The sequence below is a fragment of the Oryctolagus cuniculus genome, chromosome 18 (genome assembly GCF_051225735.1).
Source record: "Oryctolagus cuniculus isolate XC-2025 breed Fujian yellow rabbit chromosome 18, ASM5122573v1, whole genome shotgun sequence".
NCBI classification, from domain to species: domain Eukaryota; kingdom Metazoa; phylum Chordata; class Mammalia; order Lagomorpha; family Leporidae; genus Oryctolagus; species Oryctolagus cuniculus.
The window spans coordinates 58,858,107-58,879,594 of record NC_142884.1 but is presented as its reverse complement, the minus strand read 5'-3'; the positions used below and the strand labels follow the sequence as shown (position 1 = coordinate 58,879,594).

At 49.4% G+C, this 21,488-nt stretch overlaps 1 long non-coding RNA gene across 1 annotated transcript in view; it reads left to right on the top strand.

Moving 5' to 3' along the window:
* The first annotated feature begins 6,163 nt into the window (after window positions 1-6,163).
* LOC127491320 (uncharacterized) overlaps window positions 6,164-21,488 on the top strand; it is a 29,375-nt gene continuing 14,050 nt past the window's right edge. Inside the window, exon 1 of the long non-coding RNA XR_016225208.1 lies at window positions 6,164-6,425. This is a non-coding gene — a long non-coding RNA (uncharacterized LOC127491320). The remainder of the gene's footprint in view (window positions 6,426-21,488) is intronic.

Below are 21,488 nucleotides of genomic sequence, written 5' to 3'. Positions count from 1 at the left end.
TGGGTCCTGATTTCAGCCTGGCCCAGCTCTGGCTTTTGTGACCATTTGGGGAGTGAACTATTGGATAGAAGATCTCTCTCTCTCTCTCTCTAACTCTCTCTGTAACTCTGCCTTTCAAATAAATAAGTAAATATTTTTTAAAAAGAGAGAAGTACCCATCCCATGATTTTCTCCTCTTGTCTCAACGAAGACACGCATGTTTCCCCGAGGCCTCGAGTGTCTGATTACACACATGGAGACGTGTGTAACTATCACGGTTTCCTGGAGCAGCTCAGTAACACGTAGGCCTCATCTGGCCCCCCACACCCCAGTCTCCTGGAATTTAATTCCCAAACCTGCAGTTTGGGGAAGCTGGCAGCCTGGACTCTCGGCCTCACACATGTGCTCCGTTACTTCACTGCCGCCCACACCCCAGGACTGTGGGGATATCTGTGTGCAGAGCTGAATAATGGCCCTGGAAATTGGAAAGCCATTTAAAGCAGGAGGCCATCTCATCCTCACCCTTGGTAAATGTTAGAGAGTGCAGGAGTCCTGACCCGTGGATTAGTGTGAGGAGAGGAGCAGCGGAGTGCAGCAGGCTATCGGGGAAAGGAGATGGTGTTTGGAAATTAGGGCTGGATGCAGGATGAGGGCAGAACGTGCAAGCCTTGCTCGCTTGGCCAGGGCCCAGGAACTTCTCTCCAAAGTGTTCCAGGAGGGGTGGAATTTCATCTCAGCGAAAGGGGGTCGACACGCGGCCGGCAGAGACAGACGAGTTTCTGAGATGAAAAATGCAGCCTAGAGTAAATGTTATCTCCTCTAAAACATGAACCACAAAGAGAATAATTGTTTAATCAGCTTGGGCCTTTAAACAATTCCGTTTTTGCTGCGCTCTTCATTCTTGCACCATGACTCTGTGCTGCTCACCTGTTCCCCTGCCAAATGGGTGTCTAACCAAGTTCACGATGCTGTCAGCCAAAGCTCACCGTGGAAAAGGAGAGAAATTTAATCTGGGACATGGAACAAAATCAATCAATCAATCAAAACCAAAATTTCAGAAAGTACTGTTTTGTGAACTTCATTGTCCTCCAAAAGTTTGGAGAAAGCGAAGCGGCCTGTAGCACAAATAGCAGGAGAGCCCGGGCACCGTGTTCTGATTTTGTCCGATGAACACAAATACCTGTAGAGCACACACTCTCTGGGAACCTCTGGCCTTTTAAATAAAGGGCCCTGGGTTTTTAGATTTCCACATAATTAAGGATTAATAATTGCCACTTGTTGTGCTACTGGCTCAACACGGCATTGAACTCACTGTTCTCACATTTCTCCCAAAATCCACGCGGCAGTTCCAGCGGCAGGCCCTGCCTATGGAAATGTGGCCGCTGGACAACCGCAGACAAACCCAGGTTCTCTCTCTCCCTCTCTCTCTCTCTCTCTCTCAGAGCAAACCTAATAAAAACGCTAAATGTTTCAGGATGCCTGAGTGATATTTTGTAAGTTGTCTGTAGCTAAGGGAAGATTCCATAGCCCCAAGAAATGGGATAAATACCAGTCACCTTCATTAATCTGTAAATTTCAGGAAGAGAAAATGTTCTCGAAAAGACACAGCTGTGGTTATGGAACCCGCAGACACCTTTGTTTAGTTTGACACATCATGGAACCTACTTTGATGCATTTGTTTGGTTATTTGATGTATATGAAGACCTGCTGGGATGCCAAGGTAAAATCAAACAATAACAAAGAGGACCCCACCCCAGGGTGCATCACATCACCACAGGGATATGTGTGCCTGGGACTCTTCCTTTTCTTACTGAGTCACAGGAATCCAATCATGGGGCCTCCACTCTGATGGAAGAATCCGGTTCCAGCTCGGTCCCAAAGACCTCTCCTGTCAATACCAATCAGATTAGGATTCTGCCCACTTAGGACCTTTAACATTTTAAGATCCATATATTTATTTGAGAAGCAGAGTTAGAGAACGAGAGAGAGAGGTCTTCCATCTGCTGGTTCACTCCCCAGGAGGCCATAACAGCTGGAGCTGGACCGATCTGAAGCCAGGAGCCAGGAGCTTCTTCTGGGTTTCTCATGCAGGTGCAGGGGTCCAAACACTTGGCCATCTTCTACTGCTTTCCCGGGCCATAGCAGAGAGCTGGATCGGAAGTGGAGCAGTTGGGACACAAACCGGCGTTCATACAGGATACCAGAATCGCAGGCGGAGGCTTAACTTACTTCACCACAGCGCTGGCCCCAACATGCGACTTTGAGAATTAGATTCCTGCACAAGGCCGCGGGAGGAGCCATGCTCAAGCCACGGACATCAGGAAGGACGAGGAGGCTTCCTGAGTAAGCAGTCCTACAACTTTTGCTTGCAGTCCCCTCAATATTTAAGGGTTTTTTTCTGTCACCTATTTTGAATTGTCTTCCGATCCTCACAGCACAGGAGCAGAGGACAACACAGGCCCCGTGTCACACAGGGGGACACTGAGGCACAGAGCAGGTGCGGGCCACCGGCAGGGTGTAGCCAGCGAGCGCCACTGTCCCTGCCTTCAGCGAGCTCTGCGAAGACAGTGTCTGCTGCTGTTTGCTTGTTTCTGGATTACGTTGCACGTGTTACGTTGGATCAGATTTAGCTGTGGCTAGACTCACTCTGAGTCACTGAGAGACATTTTTTTTTTTCGGCTGCTCTTGTCAGCTGGCCTCCTCAAGCTGTCATTCCCGCACCTGTGGACAAACCCCGGCTACAGCCCTCTGTGTCTTGCACTACTTGACTGCTTGTTCCAGAGCTGGGATCTTGCACTCCCTGACCACTTGTTCCAGAGCTGGGAACCCGGCTGCGTCCTCCACCTCCGGAGAGCCGTGCGTCTTAGCGAGATCTTCTTAGGAGCACGTTGCTACAGCTCCTGTGTGTTCTGGAGCAAGACTCGGGAGCCTAGGAGGAAAGGCTTAACGGGCATCAGATTCGAAGGGTCTCCTCTCCCAAGGTCCCTGGGCCAGGGGAGGGCTTGGGACCTTCCGATCCCATGAGGCAGTGGCCCCGGGACACATGAAGTCCACTGGAAAATCCGTGCTGGCGGTGGGTTTGTTTTGTGATGAAATGCCGCACTCCCTTGCCTTGCTTGGTCTCCCCTGGCTGCTTAAGAAAAGCCCCATAGCCAGGGTGAGTTAAATGATCGGCATCTACGGCACAGTTCTGATGGCTGGGGAGGCCAAACCCAGCTTTCTGCTTTGCAGAGGAATGCCTCCACAGGGGGCGCTAGTCCCAGCCGAGGGCTCCCCCCTCGGGACTAATCACCTTGCAGAGGCCCTACCGTCTTCACGTCCTCACATTGGAGACCTGGGTTGTTACCAGTGGGTTCGGCGGGGACACAAACACTCAGACATAACGCTCCCTTTCCTGCCATTGAGACTAAGCCTTGACACACAAAGAGAAGCTAGAAGGTCATTCTGGGTGGCCTCCCAACAATGACAGGGGTGCCCACAACACTTTCGTTCCACGTGGGTCTTCTTCATGAACGCCATAGAGCAGAGCATTGTGAATCTGATGGAGGAGGCCCTGGGTGACCGTGGGGTACGCTGGATTTGTGCCCTGGTCTCTTCTGGACCAGGCGCGGTGGCCCAGAGGTGAACGATGGTGTTCCTGCCACTCGGAGCCACCAGCCCCCCTTGGCATTCTGTTGCAGACCCCAAGTTCCTTGACTCATTTGTGCTAGAATTTTTTTTTTATGACAGGCAGAGTTAGACAGTGAGAGAGAGAGAGAGAGACAGAGAGAAAGGTCTTCCTTCCGTTGGTTCACCCCCCAAATGGTCGCTAGGGCCGGTGCGCTGTGCTGCTCCAAAGCCAGGAACCAGGTGCTTCCTCCTGGTCTCCCATGCGGGTGCAGGGCCCAAGCACTTGGGCCATCCTCCACTGCCTTTTCGGGCCACAGCAGAGAGCTGGACTGGAAGAGGAGCAACCAGGACAGAACCCAGCACCCCAACTGGGACTAGAACCCGGTGTGCCAGCGCCTCAGGCAGAGGATTAGCCTGTTGAGCTACGGTGCCGGCCCATTGTGCTAGAAATTAAGGGGAGGTCCGACTTTCTCCCAGACAACGCTGATGAGGGGCTGATGTTGAACACTGAAGGGAGCTGGACAGGGGTTCCTATCAGGGTGGGGAGGAACGGCTGTGTTCTCAGTCTGGGGCTCAGTTCCCCCCACCCCTGGCCTGTAGCACGGCGGCTGTGGCTGGCTCAGTGTTCTGCATGGGCGCTGTTGGTCCTCTTGCATGCGACACACTCAGATATGGCGGAGTGACTCTCTGCCGCATCCCCAGGAGGTCACATATGGGTCGGACTGGGCTGCTCTGGGCATTTACATGGGCTAGGAGAGCTAATGGCACTGACGGGGCTCTTTTGGTGAGAGCTTGGGAGCCTCCTGCTGGGAGTTGGGTGGGGTAGCCTGTGGTTGCGCTGGGCTAATGGGTACGCGGTGAGCTCCAGAGTCAGGTTTACTTTGTGAGTCAAACCCTGTTTCTCCCCGTCTCAATTCTGCGTGTAGAGTCCCAAGGAGGTGTTCAGAAGATTGGAGCTGGGAGGCTCAGAGCTGCCCTGCCTGTGTTTCCGAGGTGGTTGTTACGCTTACACACGGCCTCAAACAGCCACAGACTGAGTAGGAACCGGGCAAGGCTGTCTTCCCAGGCAGCCAAGCTGGTATCACAGCGCAGATCCCCACTCCGGAAGTAGGACGGAGCAGGAGCGCTGTGACGGCGGGAAGGAGAGCTCGTCTGGGTTTGCGTGGGGAGAGTGATGAGACGGAAGGCTCGCTCTGGGAGACAGTGTTCTCTCCGGACACGCACCTGGAAGCCTGGTGCCTTCCCACTCGACCTGGCGGTGGGCTTGGCTCTTGATGAATTAAACGCAAAAACAAAAAGCCTCTTCTGAGAGAGAGAGCGAGAACAAGGGCGAGAGAGCGAGCTCGACTTCGAATTGAACTTGCCAGAGCTTCACTAAGCTCCGCACGTGAAAACAATGACATCTGTGAAATCCATGCATACTTTTTTCATTCCATGAAGTTCCATGAACTTTTTGAAGGCCCTTCCTATAGACTGGAAAATCCTTTTGCACCAAAATGAACATACTTGGGTCTTGCTGTGAGCATTCGGAAGGGCCCTCGTAATGCCCGCTGCGTGCACCAGGCGGCATGCAGTGGCTCAGATGCCCCGGAGCGCCTGGGTTTCCAACATGGACTCAGTCATGTCCATTCTACAGATGAGAAAATACAGGTAATGAAGCAAGGGGCAACCACACAATTAGAACTCGGGGGGTACTTGCCTCTGAATCCTTCTGTTTCTTTGTCAGTTGACTTGAGTCCTCTGGGGGCAGTGCTCTGGGCCAAGGGGCCGGGTGTTTGGAGGATGGGGCCGTGTTGAAGGAGAAGAGCTGGGCTGCAGGCCGGTGTTTGCGCTGCTGCAGATGCGTAGTGCGTAAGGGGGAAGACGGACATCAGCCACGAGAGCAAGCATGGCTTGTTACATGGTGGAGGGACTTGGATCCCCATGGGAAAGAAGCATCAGAGCTGGAGCAGGTGCTGTGCACGGGCAGGCAAAGCCGTGGCTGGGGAGCACTCAGGAAGGGCCCACCCTGCCCTGTTGCTTGCTGGTGAACTTGGTCGTGGAGAACGGAGGCTTTAGATGCCTTCTGTGCAGCTGCAATCCCCAAAACCAGGGTGTGGGCACCTCAATCCTGTTGACTTTTGGGGCTGAGTCATCCTTTGTTGTAGGAACTGCCTTACCATTGCAAAGAATTTGTCAGTTCTTGTTGTCTTTACCCCAGTGAAGACAACCAAAATTGTCTTCAGACATTACCCAGTGTCCCCTGGGGAGCAGTCACTCCTGGTTAAAGCACAGGTCTGACTCTGTGTTCTCCGTAATGTTGTAGCGGTGGCTTCCCTCCCCTTGGTGCTGATCTGGAAACTAAGGCTACTGGTTACAGCGTGTGGATCTGGGAATGTGGAATTTTGAAACCACACTCATTCTAATCCTACACAGACTCTGCCTTACCTCCGAGGGGTAGAAGGGCCAGGGCAACAACCCTTTGGACTTGGTTGCTGAGAGCTTTGATCTGTTTTTCCTCTGCTTTGTTGCTTGGTCCTAGCCTGGTTTGCTTATTCAAATAGGCAGAACAGCGCTGTGCAGTGTGAGAGCAAATTGCTTGATTTTAATCTCTTTAGGTATGCCTTATTAATGCTCCTGCCAAGCACACTGTGACTGGACGCGTTTATTCTCAAACATTTTCCACACCCTGTCTGTGTCCTAGGAGGCATGACAGCTGATGCTGGGGACGGGAGCATGAATGGACCGCACCTGGGTCCTACTGTCCTGGACTTTATTTTCTAGCTGGAGTCAAGACAATAGCAATCGCGACAGGAGCCATGAAGCTCAGCAGTGTGCTCCAAGGGGAAATCAACCAGGTAAACTGAGACCTCGGCGGGGGGAGATGGTACTGGCTCCGCAGCTGCAGGGGAGGGCAGTGGTGTTCCAGGCAGAGGGAAAGGCAAGGTCCTATGATGGCAAAGACCTTGGTCTGTTTGGGGAATGGCAGAGAAGTTCGAAGAGGGTGGATGTGCAGTGAGATCCACCCTCCTCCCCCAAGAGGTTGATCGCTGGATGTCCCAGCTGGTCACCCGGTAACAGATTTTCAGGCCCACAAAGAGGTGAGCATGGGAGGGAGAGCAGAGCAACGTGGATGTGTTTGGAGAATGATGAACTCCCAGCCTGGAAACCTCCGTGGAGACAAACTACTGTCTCTGTGTCTGCTTCTTCTCTAGGACCCCCACACTCACTTGGGTTGTCCCCATCTTGAGGACCAGCCGCTGATTCTGGGACTTTTTCTCTTCCTAGGCTCCCTCAAGCCCAAGTTCTGCCTTTTCTCCCTGCTACTTGTGTCTCTGGGCCCTGCCCGGGCCTTGCCTGTGTGAGGGGACCACCTGGGTGTGGTTTCTCTGCACGCCCTGCCCTGTTCCCTGCCTTGTCTTCTCTTGAGGATGAACCCACTGAATCCTCAGCCTGTGCTGGCCTTAGGAGGCTGTCGTCTTCTGCCCTCCCCTGCCTTTCTCCAGGCCCGGGGCCCTGAGCACCAGTTCTCTTCATTTGCTTTGCGTCCTCAAATGCCCTAGAATGCATTCTTCTCCCACTGCTTAGTCTCGGGATTTGCATGAAGCCTGACCCTGTCCATCACTGGGATGTGCTTAACTGCATAGGTGCTGAGCCTGTACTCTGAGCTTGCCTGGGGCTATATAACCCCGGGGATTCGGGGCGGGTGGGAATTAAGAGAAAATTCCTGCCTACAGGAACTCATGGCCGCCTGACTGAGGAACCGGAAGGGGAGGAGGAGGCAGCCCAGTGGCACAGTGAGACAAAGCAGAGACTTGCGGTTATGTACTGGCTAGAATACTGGCACAGAAACCTCAGGCAAGTCCCTTCATCTCCCTGAGATGCAGTGTACTGGTCTGTATGTGGCAGCCATGACCCCCAAGGTCTGGGCAGGGCAGGACGGGTTCAGGGTTCAGTGGCTGCACATGGCACCTGCTCAAGGATGCTGGTGCCCAGCCCTTCTCCGGGTATAGGCTCTGGCATTTTCTTCACCTCCCAAGACCCAGTGGCAGCTTCGGTACGGCTCACCTCCAGGTCTCTTGCCTATTACTCAGAAGGATTATTGCAGCCAGGGCGTGTTTCTGACTTTCGTTCTCCTGGCCACCTGGTGCTGTTGAAGCATGCAAAGTTGGCCATGTAGATGGGGATCCCAATGCAGACTACACAATGGCTCGGTCTCCCTGGCCTCCACTCTCTCATCTGTTCAATGGAGATAACAGCTTCCTCACCGGAGCCTGTGAGAAGCAGGGGTGGAAACCCGAGCCCAGGGCTGGCACTCAGGAGGTAACCCCAAGCTCTCCTCCCTTCCCCTCCCTGTCCCCCTTCTTTGCTCTCTGTTTCCCTCCCTGCCCTTCCCCCTCCTCCCTCTCTCACCCCACCCTCCCGTGTGACTCGGGGCAAGATCACCGGAGGACGCCCATCCTTTGTCTGCCCACGAGAGCCCCCTTCCCTCCCGCTCCGTGTAATTGTCAGCAACAAAGTTGGAAAATACGGGACGTCTGAAGCAGCTCTCAGCACCGCAACATCTGCACCAGACACAACTCAAAAAGCCCTCAATCCCCAGTCATGAATGCACTATAAAAACAATGTGGCAGAAATGAAAATTGTTCCATCATAATATTTCACAGTTCTTTTTGACAAAAGCCAAGCCGCCCTCATGAATACGCATTTCCCAGCTCCTTATGCATTATGCATCAGCCTATAGCAGGGGACCTGGGAATGCCAGTCGCTAGTAAAGGGGCTTTGAAAGCGCCTATTTTGTAAACAAATGGAGCCCAGGCCCAGCCTTGAGGCTCTTTAGGTAATTTAAGTCCAACTCTGGCTGCCCAAGTGGGGGCGGGCTCTTCTAAGGGCCGTCCATGGCAGAAGAGTCGCCAGCTTTCACAGGATGGAGGCAAGGAGCACCAACCTTTGGTACTCCAAGCTCTCATTTCATAGGCTCCAAGACAGCCGTTCAGAGGCACGGGGACAATTCCTGCTGGAGCCAGAGCCAGATGTCATCGGAATGCCAAACGCGCCTGCCAAAGCTGGCGGACGGGCTGGGCAGTCAGGCAAATGAGGAGTTTTACCTCCCAGGAGCCACAAACCCAATTGAGCCTTGTGCTGGGTGCTGCTGATGGGTGCAGGTGACAAGGGCGGGCCAGGCACAGGCACACTGCAGCCTGGCTCACAGGGCTTGCAGGGGACTTTTTTTCTCCCCGCGACCAGCAAATTTGCAGCACTTATTAAATGTGTATGATTATCAAGGGGAAGGCCCTCAAAGCTCATTAACTGATCCCTGCGCTTCAAGGAGGGAGAGACCAAGGCCAGACCTTGGAAGCAACATATTCAAGGTCGCACTGCAAGGGAGCAGCGGGTCAGGGACTGCTGGAAGCCGGTCATCTTTTCACAGTGCCTCCCACTGCCTCAATCATGGGTTGGCAGTGACTGCAAAAGACCAGGGGCAGAATGGTTGCTGATTGCTACAATTTGAGTAAAGGGCAGACTGGGATTCTTAAAGTGGCTCTGGAAAAGAGCATTGGGCAAGGCCGTTTTGTAAAATTTGCAGTCTGCCCTCCATGGTAGCCATAGTTTCAATGGTGACTGAGCTATGGTCGATATCTACTCAGGTGCATCGCGTCTGTAGCAACGACGAGGTGGTGATTGATATCTTGCTCCATGTGTTTATTTTGTAAACACACTCCGCTCACATTGGGGTGTACTGCCAAGCGATTGGCGTGGAGGACCAGAAATTCTGAATTCCAGTGTTGAGTAGCATCAGTCTTCCCTTTCTTAGTTGGCAGATAAGGGGTTCAGGAGGAGTCGTGTCCGGGTTGCATCCCAGCTGAGACGTCCCACCTACCTGCAGGTGAGCACAGGTACGGGGCGGAACCATGATGAAGCCAGGAGGAAGGGGGTTCTCTTCATGCTGAACAGTGTGCACCAGCAGGGCCAGGGCCAGGCTTTCCAAAGAAGGGTGAGGGGAAGGTGGGATAGACCCCAGCAAGGAACGCCGGGAAGCCCCTCATTCCTGCTCCTGGTGCCTGGTTGCTGTCCACTGCAGGATCCGTTTGCTGGCGGGTACAGTTTGACTCTTGAGAGCAGCAGCTGAAGACTGAGTAAGATGAGGGGACGGCTACTCTGCCTGGACAGCCAGAAGGATTGACTCAGGGCGTGGCTGCTGCCTAGTCCCGTGCTGACCCAGAAGACAGGGCTGCAGTGGGAGGCATCAGGATGATCAAGTCACCTTTAGCATGGTGAAGCAGCTCATGACTCCCTGCGCCTGAAATAAGGGGCCTGCAAACTGCGGGCTGGCCCTTGTTAAAAAGTCTGCACCCCTGAGTGTCTGATCGTATGTGTGTGTGTGTGTGTGTGTGTGTGCCCGCGCGCGTGTGCGTGCAAGCTTATAGGCAGATGTTTCTATTCTCTAAATCCCCAGGTAAGACTGCTGGCCCAGGAACCACACTTCGAAAACCACTGGTATAGAGAAAAGGCTTTCTACACATCCTCCATTTCCATATGCCAGCATACGCCAACTATTTAAAAACACTCCCAAATACTTGTAAAAATAAACAATTTCAGCATCGACCACGGGCACAGCGGTAAGCAAAAACATCCCCGGGTACCATCAATAGTTATTTATCTGGTTTCAAACCAAGAAATAATTTTTCTTAAATTATGACAACAAAATATTCAATTTAGAGGGTTAGGAATTCAGAAAAGTATAAAAATGAAACTAAAATAAAAGGGGAAGGCATCCCATAAAGATAACAGCTGTATACATGCGGGCCTCCTCTGGCTTCCGCCCATTGAATCTGCAAATCTGCACTTGGAGGTCTCCCTCATGGTCTCCGGCATTGTTTCCAGACCGGGATCCTTGTGATGTTAAGTAGGATTATGGTCATCAAAATAATGAAAACAACAATATGATCTAGCAGCAACAATGTGAAAGGTGTGTGATGGAGGCTGACTCAAGGCAAAAATTCTTGGCAAACGCTGAGGTAACCATGGTCTAAAAAGTTGACAAGCCGGTGCCACGGCTCACTAGGCTAATCCTCCACCTAGCAGCGCCGGCACACCGGGTTCTAGTCCTGGTCGGGGCGCCAGATTCTGTCCCGGTTGCCCCTCTTCCAGGCCAGCCCTCTGCTGTGGCCAGTGAGTGCAGTGGAGGATGGCCCAGGTGCTTGGGCCCTGCACCCCATGGGAGACCAGGATAAGTACCTGGCTCCTGGCTTTGGATCAGCGCGGTGCGCCAGCCGCGGCGGCCATTGGAAGGTGAACCAACGGCAAAGGAAGACCTTTCTCTCTGTCTCTCTCTCACACTGTCCACTCTGCCTGTCAAAAAAACAAACAAAAAAAAAAAGTTGACAAGTCTGCACCACTCAGCAAGGAAAAGGCTCTCAGGGCGGGGCTTCCTTGTGGAATTCCCCCTCTTCTCCCGGCCTCCCTGCCCTACCCCAAGCTTTTTAGGGGATGTATGTTCTCCACATTCCTAGGAGAATTATGAGAGTTGCAACCTGGATACAGAATACGTCCCAGAGAAATAAAATATAAGTTTGCTTTGATGCAAAAGAATTTTTGAAATTCAGTGTAGATTTTTCATAATACTTTACATAAGTTTATACAGTATAAAAAAATAAAAAAATAAGTTTATACAGTATAAATGCCATCATATCACATTGTCTGTTGTTCATCATCTTGATATTCTAAAAGGAGTTGACTTGTTTTCTTGAAAACTCAATATAAGGAAAACGTGGTTATTTCACCTCTATTATCACTCCCTATAGACTCAAGAGTCAATGTCTAAATGCCATGCTTTCCATAGCCTTGACCACATTGTATCACAAGTCAGGTCTCTGGGGCATGGGTGGTGAGCCCAGTGTTCTTGGTTTTCTGTGGTAGGCCAAGGATATGTCTACATTTGGGTCATTACCTGAACTGGTCTCTGTGAAGATCCCAGGATTACATTCATCGAGAGCCCAGCAGTAATGTGTAGACTTCTCACAGCACCTCTGTTTCAAGGATTTGCTTTCCAGAACACATTTCACTCTTTCTTTGACCTTATGCTCTGAATACATTCCTGAGACAGTATGTACCTGCCATTGCTTCTGCTACCCAGGTGGGAAAACCTGAAACTAGCCAGAAACAGAGTTCCCACAGCTCATGAGAACTTGAGGATTCACCTAGTCTGCCCTACTCATTCAGCAAATGGGATAATTGAAGTTCCCAAAGGAAATGGCCTCTCCCATTGCCACTTTAATTCTATCATTGCAACCTAAATTCGTGTTGGCAACCATAGCATGCTGTTGGCCTACATCAAGCTGGTAGTCCCCTAAGACTCTCAGATATTTTTAAATCCTCGTTATATGAGCTGCTGCTATGTTACATGTCTCACTTCTATATTTTATTAAAAAAATAATTGAATGTAGAATTTTAGAAACATTCATTTAGTTGTGAGCTAATTGAATATTGAGACAGTTTCACCGATTAAATTCTTCTACCACATTTTTTTTTCTCATTTGAGGAAAATAACTTCTTTATCCCCTTAAACTTTTCCTTCAAGGTTTCAACCTTGGCTTTGAGATTGTGTTGCTTTGCAGATCTGGCTTCCTCCTTGAACTGTCTGATTGTAAACTGATAGCAGTGACAGGTATCTGGCTGGGGGGGGGGTATTGCCACACTATGTATTTATATCTAATAGTGCCCTTCATAAAACAAACAAACCAAGAAGAATAGTGTTATTCCAGAATCTCAATAAGCCAAAAATTTGCCTTTTTTATTTGGCCAGTGAAGAGTTAAGTCCATAAAATCATCAAAGAATGGAGATTTCTGAGGCTGCCAATAAATGAATGTGCAATTTTGGGCAAGATTCTTTATTTCTTGAGTCCCAGTGCCCTCCTATCTAAGAAAAGAAAACACAGGGAGAGTATCTGACATTCAGCTATCTGATTGGAAACATAAGGTTTCTACTTCTTCCTCCTGTCTCTCACCTGCCTTGGACACCCCCAAATAGCTCAGCTGCAGGCATCGCAGGTCCCCAAAGCCCAGTCCTGTCGGATTGCAAGCATAGTTCTCGGGGCTTCCTGAGACAGGAGTTGTCTTAGTTCCTGCTGCTGTAATAAAATACCACAGACGGGGTGGCTTAAATGACAGACATTCATTTCTCACAGTTCTGGAGTCAGGAAAGTCCAAGATTGAGGTGCCGGCCTGCTTAGGTTGCTGGTGCGAGCTCTCTCCCTGGTGTCTGCGCTGCTGCGTTCCTGCAGTGTGCTCCCAGGGCCTCTCCTGGTGCGTGCTCTTGACCTTTCGTCTTCCTCTAATCCCATCGTGAAAGCCCAGCCCTCATGACCTCATCTAACCCTAATCACCTCCCCAAAGCTTCCTGTCCAGCTTCCATCACGCTGGGGGTTAAGGCTTCACCATCCGCATTTGGAGAGGCTAGAAACTCGCAGCTGAGAAGGTAGGTTTACTTCTGGGCAAACCAAGCAACCTCACCAAGACTGCTCACGTTCCTAAAGAGGAATGGTGACTTAGGCAGTTTCTGCAGATAATCCCTATTGTAGGCTTTGAAAAATAGGTGTGGCCAATGACACACCCTATGGTTGGATGCCTCCGTGCCTCAGCAGGGACCATTCCCTCTGCCTGGAGTAACCTCTTCTGTACTCCCCATAAAACTTGTACTGACCGTTGAAGATGCCATGTTGTCTCTCCCGCAGGCAGGGAATCTACCTTCCCCTACGCCCTTAGCATACTGTGCTTGTCCATACCTCTCTTCTGCTGGGCTGTGAGGACACAGACCTTAAGCCCCATCTCCCTTTTTCCTTGAGTGCCTACCGTCTGCCTGGCACACAGTAGGTGCTCAATAGGCATTTGGACCAATGAACATAATGATGTGTGCTGTGCCGAAGGGAAAGAGGCACAGTGGATGCTTGGCAGCAATCATTGGTGAAAAAGAAATAGGTCAGCAGAGAAAATAAGGAAGAATAGAATTGCTGAAAAACAAAACGTTTAAAGCAAAATTCCTACCGCAATGGCATAAGGGGGTCAAATTAAGAGTAGCGTACCCAATTAGGATGCGAGCAGCGAGACCCGTGCTTAGAAGGCAGCTGTGTTTCCTGCGAGTGTCCTGCTTCTGTTTGACTATTCGGCACACACAGGTTGGTCCCCCTGGAGCAGCTGCGTCTGATACAAGCAAGCTCTCTACCTGCAGATCATGAAGCTCCGAGTGAGCTCAGGCAGCTAATGATCATCTTAATTAACCCACAAAACTTTATGCACGGCCAGTATTCAGCCAACCTTTTGATCTTAGACAGAAATCTATTAAAGCCAGTTGAGAGAATGAAAAGACAAAAATCTGACGAAGGATTTTACCTCGGTGGATATAAACGTGGGTGAGTTCAATAAGTCCAAGAGTGATCTATTTGCCAATAGCAATATTACATTAAGTTGGGGAAACATCATGTCCTCAAATGCAAGCTGAGCGAGCAGCCTGAATAATGCCTTCAAATTACATGTGTCCAGGGCCTGTTGGGGCTGAAAAAGACAGAATTAATGTTTCTGCTTTGGAAGGAACACATTTGCTCCAAAACAGTAGTTTCTGAGCTTGTTTTAATTTAGGATCTAGTTTGGGAATCGAATGCAGATTATAGACTCTTCTGGAATAATGCACGTGGCATGTACATAGAAAGGCTGATGTCCCTCACAGGCTCAGGAACCCCTGAAAATGTTCCTCTGTGGACTCCAGCCAGGAATTCCTGCTCCTAGGAGGCTGCCTGGTGCACAAGTTTCCAAATGCAAATGCGAGGAGTCTTATCAGAATCATCTTTGAAGTTGTTCAAAATGCGCATGTTCCCCAGACCAGCAAGGAAGGTTTGTACTGGGGCTAAGACTTGGGTGTTTTGGAAAATACCCGGTGATTCTCTTGCTTCTCATCTTTTGCTCCAACCATGAGTAGTGAGTCGGTCAAGAGGAGAGTAGAGCAATGGGTGTGAATGAGAGACCAGCTCTCAAAGCCAGCTGTATAACCTATTAGGCTTATGACTTTGTTCAAGGAATATTTCCTCTCTTCACTCCATTTCCTCATCTCTAAGTTATTGTTGGAAAGATTGAACTGAAGAGCTGCAAGTTTCTCATGCTCAACCTTAATTCTCATTCTTTTTTTTTAAAGAGAAAATAAAAATACAAATAAAAAGATTTATGATAGGATTGGCTCAAAAAGGCAGCTGCATTCACTGGGTGCTCCATGGTCCATTTAATACCTGGTACAAATGGTAGCTGATGAATGGAATTCACCATGGAGTTCCTATGGGTCTGGGGTGTTTGGAAAAGTATTGCATCTCCAAAAATCAGCTATAAAGGATTATTCAGCTTATAAAGGTCTCAAGGATACTTTCCAAAATGAAAGTTACCAACAAGTGACTATCGCCAGTATCGATGAGAATACTTCACCATATGGTGCCTTTGACTGACGTGGCTTCCAAGGGCACCCCCAAGTGATCAGAAAAGTATACAAATGTGGATGTTGCAGTGAAAAGTCCTCCCCTGCCCCATTTATTTTGTCTAGAGTTGGAGGATGACTGGGATGGACAGCTGCTACAGAGCCCCAAGGTCGGCGCTAATAGGAGTTATTCTACTTCACATGGGCCTAGAAGTGAATCCCATAGGCACTTGATTTCCCTGGGTCTGTTTCCAATCTCTATCATGAGAGTGATTCTTACTCCATAGGGCAGTTAAGAGGGCTGATAGAATAAGCTGTGCACAGCCTCTGTCACATGTCAGATGTTCTGTGGGTGGCATTTATCTCTGTGTCCGTGGTACGGGTGGGACTGGCAGATCAGTAGTGGCGGCCAAGCAAGAAGAGATCACAGCACACAGTGAAGCCTCAAGACCTGCAATGAGGGAGCAGATCGGGGGAAAGGGACACAGCGAAACCGGGAATAAGTGGAAAAGAGAGAAGAGTTGGAGTGAAGAAAAAATCCAGGCTCTCGACTTCTGTCTTCCCTCAACCATACCCAGTTGCAAAAGATGGCGTCTTCCCCGACCTCCACTCACTGATCTCTCCCAATTCAGCGAGGCCTTACAAACAGAGAGTCCCATGGACCCAGAGATTCCTGAGCTCCTGACCAAGCAGAAAGGTTGCTCAGTCCACTCCCACTTGCATTTTGCAGCCTGTGAGCACCAGGTCAGTTGTGGCCAGGTGGGTTAGGAGTGATTCTTGCCAGCCCCTCATTGGCATCCTCAATGTTAGCCTTTCCTTGCCCCATAACCATCTTTGGGGTTCTCCAGAAGGGCCATAGCTTTAGTTTGATATTTGGGTTCCTGCCGAGAATGTAAAGCACACTGTCTCGTTCTTACATCACCTGCATGTAGGAAGGTCCTGGCATTCTGGCTCAGAGTAGAGGTTCGTTGTGGATGTTGACTGGATGAATGGGGTCTGGCTTTTGTTGCTGTTGTTGTTGTTTCTTAAGTCAGAACCATTTATGTTTATTGTTGTAATTATTGAAATGATTATAAAAAGCACTTTTCCCTACCTAAGTTACATTACAAAGTAAATGATTTTTTAAGATCTCATATTTATTTTTACATTTTGGATTAACATGTAATACTTGCACTTTTTTCAGGGGTACCATGCAACATTTCAACACATATGCATAAGTTAAAGTGGCCATGCCAAGCAACCAGCCTTTCCATTTCTTTATCTTTTCTTCGTTTTGGAGTCTGCAGGTTTCCTCTGTTTTGGTTATTTATACAGAACACAGTATAGTATCACAAGCCATGGCCCCTACTGTGCTATAAAACATCAGAACTTGTTATAGTCACCCTCCCGTGTTTTGGTCACATGATCCAATCTCCCCCATCCCCATTTCTTCACCTTTCTTGGTCTCTAGTAATCACTGATTTAAATTCAGATTGCATATATGGTATTTTAAACTTCCACATATAAGAGAGAACATGTGGTGTTTGTCTTTTTATGTGTCTGGCTTATTTCACTTTATTTGAGGGTCTCTTCAAAATTCTGATAATTTTTCTGCAAATGCCAAGATTCCACTCTTTTTCTTTCTTTCTTTCTTTCTTTCTTTCTTTCTTTCTTTCTTTCTTTCTTTCTTTCTTTCTTTCTTTTTACAGGTAGAGTGGACAGTGAGAGAGAGAGAGAGACAGAGAGAAAGGCCCTCCTTTTCCGTTGGTTCACTCCCAAGTGGCCACTGTGGCCAGCGTGCAGTGGCCAGTGCACCGCGCTGATCTGAAGCCAGGAGCCAGGTGCTTCTCCTGCTCTCCTATGCGGGTGCAGGGCCCAAGGACCTGGGCCATCCTCCATTGCACTCCCGGGCCACAGCAGAAAGCTGGACTGGAAGAGGAGCAACCAGGACAGAATCTGGTGCCCCAACCGGGACTAGAACCTGGGGTGCTGGCGCTGCAGGTGGAGGATTAGCCTTTTGAGCCATGGCACTGGCCTAGATTCCATTCTTTTTAATGGCAGAATAATATTCCACGTGTGTTTCCAACAGCTTTCTTCATCCATTTAAGCATCGATGGACATTCAGGTTTATTCCATGTCTTGCACTGGAATGAACATGAGAGTGCGAGTTTTTCTTTCATATACTGATTTTTCATTTCTTTAGATTGATTACCAGAAATGGGCTATCTGGTTCACATAGTAGATGTGCTCTTAGTAGTTTGAGAAGCTTCCATACTGTTTTCCATTATAGCTGTACTGATTCGCATTCCCACCCACAGTGTATTAGCGTTTCTTTTTCTCCCTTGTTTGGAGTTTCGATTTGTTCTGTTAGGGTCCCAACGGACTACTTAAATCTAGAGAGTTGTTCCTCTGCAAAACCAAGAATCCTACTGGACTTTGATGGGGCATTCAGGACTGCGTAATCCTGTTGTTCATCCTTGCAGCTTCCCTGGAATTCAAGATGTTCATCTTACCACGTGGGTGCATGGCATGCAACTTTAGAAATTTCCTTCTCCCCTTCTCTTTGGCAAGATTAGAAAACCCATTTCAAGTTATAAGAGGAATAGTGGTCAGTGTAGCAATAGCATGTTGTAAGTATTTTCTATGGCTGATACAGGCATTCATACTTCTAAGGGGCACATTCATTCTTCGTTGAGTCTTGGCTGCAAACCATGATTTGTTCTTTGGGATACATGGTAGCTGTCACTCTGTGAGTTTTGTAACTACTGGGAAAGGATGCGATGACACCCCCTTTGCTTCTTTTTCCCATTTTTAGAAGTGCCTTTCTGTTGATGGTTCATCCACTAAGGTATTAACTCGTGTTGAAAGCTGGAGGAAGAAGATGAAATACGCTGGTCATGGCGGTGGCTCCTTTGACTGGAGGAGCTGGGAATTCCGAGAACCTCCACAGAGACCGTCACTGTGGTGTGGCAAGAAAGGTCTTGACTCAGACACCCCCGGGCTTAGCTCTCATGCAGTTGATTCAATGTATGGCTCTATTATCGATGTTTGTGATTGCCATCACTATTACCATCGCAATGCATGCCACTGGGAGGGGAATGTTGCCAGTTTTGTTGGGATGACCCTTCATTGAGCAATGGAAGACGTTTTGTGTCCTTGCTGTCTACCTATCGAGGCCACCTGTGTCCCCTATCATAGCTATGAATCCAAATGGCCCCCACACATTTGCAATCACTATGGGTACCATCCCCAGCAGGAGACTCCTTGAGATAATTCAGAGGGGAAAAATGTAACGGAAGGAGGGAATATTACAGAATCTGAGACTTCCGGGGTCTAGGAGGAACAGCAGGAAAGAGGCCTGCAAGGAGGTGGTTTTTTCTCCTCCTCTTTCACGTACAAACACATTAGCACTGACGTTTAGAACAACATCGTAGCTCGTTGATCCGTCTCTAAGCTCTTAAGGACTCCATCTGTGTTGCTCACCCTTCCACTGGGCCAAACTTGCACTGATGCTTGGAAAGCTTCTTTCTCCTCTCTCCTCCTCCAAATTCAACTCCTCGCTTGAAGATTCAACACCTTGTCTCCTCTCCCAGGAGCCTCTTCCGGGATTCGCTGTGCTCCTCACGTAGGTTTCTTTTCTGTAAGGTATGTTAACTCTCTGTCCAGACTGCAAGAGGTGTGAGGACAGAGAGTATGTTGCCCCCTTCTGAGCCCTCGTCAGTACTGAGTCCAGAGAGAGTGATCCTTGCTTCTGACTTCTGCAGTTTTGCTAGGCAGAAAGACCCTGCTCCCCGGCGTGGGTGTGCCTGGCCTTTTTATACAGTTTTGTTGAAATTTCCAGCACATTTCAGCTCCTGAGAAAAAGTACTTGTTGTAACACAGCTGTTGAGCAGAGGTCATTGCTTTAGATGAGGTTTCTTTTCTTTCTTTTTAAATGAACTTAATCATTTTTAATATCTTTTCCAAAGCAGAATACATTAAATGACCCTGACTTGGCTGAACGCCTTCTCTTGAGTGCTTTGGGAGGATTAGAGAAAGTTCTTTTACAGCCTCTTAGCTTGATTGGCTGCCTTTTCCTTTCTGTGGGTTATCAGGGATTGAGATTTGATCCTAATTAACAAAGGGGGAGCCCCGAGCCATGCGGCTCTGCTCTGGGAGAGAGGCAGGGGCTGGATTCTCCGGACAGGTGAGGCTGGGATTTTCAAGCAGCCCAGCTCTTGTTCCTGAACGTGGAGGCGGAAGCAGACATTGCTAAGACAGCCTGGGGAAGCACAGCAGGCCCCAGAGAGAGGGAGAAAGCCTGTGGCGTGGCGGAGGAGAGCTGACTCTGGCCGTGGAGACAGTTGGCACTGATGGAGATAGGATGCTACGAATGCAGAGTCGGGGATGACTTTCGCCACAGCCCAGGGATCATAAAAAGAGAACAACAAAATGGTACAAATCCATCAGCTGTGTAATGAGAGACTACAGTAGTACAAACTAAAGCTGTTCTCTCTGCTGTTCGCGTTCCTGGCTCCTTCCCTTCCGGAGCTGACGTGTTTCAAGCAGGAGGAAGGGCCCATGTCAGATGGTCCTTATAGGGTCTTACAGAGAACCCCGAGGGCTTGTATTTGTTCCTTTGTTATTTCTGCTCTAGGCCTGTGATATAATCTCTCCCGTAAGCACAAGGAATAAGTGGGGGTGCACTCTTGCTTTTCCGAATTCTTTCCCTGGTACCTAATAAAGTGCTAACCTCGTGGCATTGTTTCAGAACCTCCCAGGAGGAGGCAGCCAGCAGGCACAGCCTGGAGGGAGTGGCTGAGCCTGCTGACTGAGATTGGGCTGGATGTGGGCAACGGGTAAACTCAAACCTTCTCACGGCGGTGTGCAGGCTGGGAAGCGAGAAGCAGAACCCCGTCATCCTGTCCTCCGTCTCGGATGGAGAGGCTGCGCCAGTGGGAAAGTGCAGGGAAGAAAGCAGAAAGGGGAATTTGTCCAAATATCACAGGCAAGTCTCTGCTTAAGGTTTGCCAATCGCGTCGCTGGTTCAAGCCTGCGTCTTTCTCGGAACATGGCATTAAAATATTCTGCTCAGCTGCTTTGCACCCTGGAAATACAATAAATAGCAGTACTATTTTTAAAGGATCATTGGCTTTTATTAAATAAAGAGAGGCTTCTCGTTAACATGGTATTGAGGATTCGCTGTCTAAACAGCGGGCTTGGGTGTTGACACGCTGCCAGAAGCTTTCCGTGCGTATTAATAGGCCCGGCTGCCTCTGGTGCTGTGCTTCCTCTTGGACATCCTGCGCAGTCATTCCAACCTCTCTGCTCTTCACTTTTCCATCTGTGTAATGGGGCTGAGGAACTGTTTCCAAGTTCACAGTGGAAATGGGATTATAGCTGCACAACCATAGCAAAGAGCACATTGGTCCTTCCATTCGTTAATCCGCTGATGACCTACCAGGAGCCAGGCCTTTAGAAACACTGCTGTCGGGGCCTCCTCCTGCAGCACTGGCATCCCATATGGGTGCCGGTTCGAGACCTGGCTGCTCCTCTTCCAGTCCAGCTCTCTGCTACAGCTTAGGAAAGCAGTGGAGGATGGCCCCAAGCATTAGGCCCCCGCACCTGCATGGGAGACCAGAAGGAAACTCCTAGCTTCTGGCTCTTGGCTTCAGATCGGCCACAGCTCAGGCCGTTGCAGCCATTTGGGGAATGAGCCAGTGGAAGTAAGACCTTTCTCTCTGTCTCTCCCTCTCTCTGTCTGTAACTCTACCTCTGAAATTAGTAAATAAAATCTTTTAAAAAAAGGAAACACTGCTATCAAAGAGTGCATGGGATAAATATTATGATTTGAATCTGTCTCTTGGATTCACTACACCATCAGGATCTAACAAGAGGTTGAATAATTAAAAATCAATCAGGCTGAGGTTAAAGCACTTTGGTTCACTCACTTTTACTCACACAGCATCACTAATTGACCAACTCTCGTCAGGGTGAGGAGGTAGACAAAATTATCCTCCACTGGAGAGGAGGAACAGAGCCTGGGTCAGTGGATAATTCTTGCAACCGATTGATTCAAAGTTCAGAGCTTACCGGATTCGTGAGGGTTCGGCTTGTTTGCTCTAGGCCTTGCAGCTACCATTTAAGGAGGGATCAGAAACCCTGTCTTAAAGGGCTGTTATGAGAATGAGACACAGCGATGCCTAGACTATGTGGCATGGGCATCAGCGCGTGGTGGACGCACCTTCGACGGGACAGATACTGTAGACGTGGTGGCCTGAATTCTCCACCTTTCAGTTCTTCTAGGGCTCTCCCCTCCTGCACCCACACCTCCTTAAGGCCTGCTAGCAGGTCTGTCATCAGCACCCTCTGGCGGGAGGGTGTGGACCAATCTCTTGTCCTTGGTGAGTTGGACTGGGTGGGCTTCCTCTTCCCACACACAAGGATTCGCTCTTTACCTTGCTTGGCTTTGTGGGATCAAAGACTTGATTCTTTCCGAGAGGAGTTT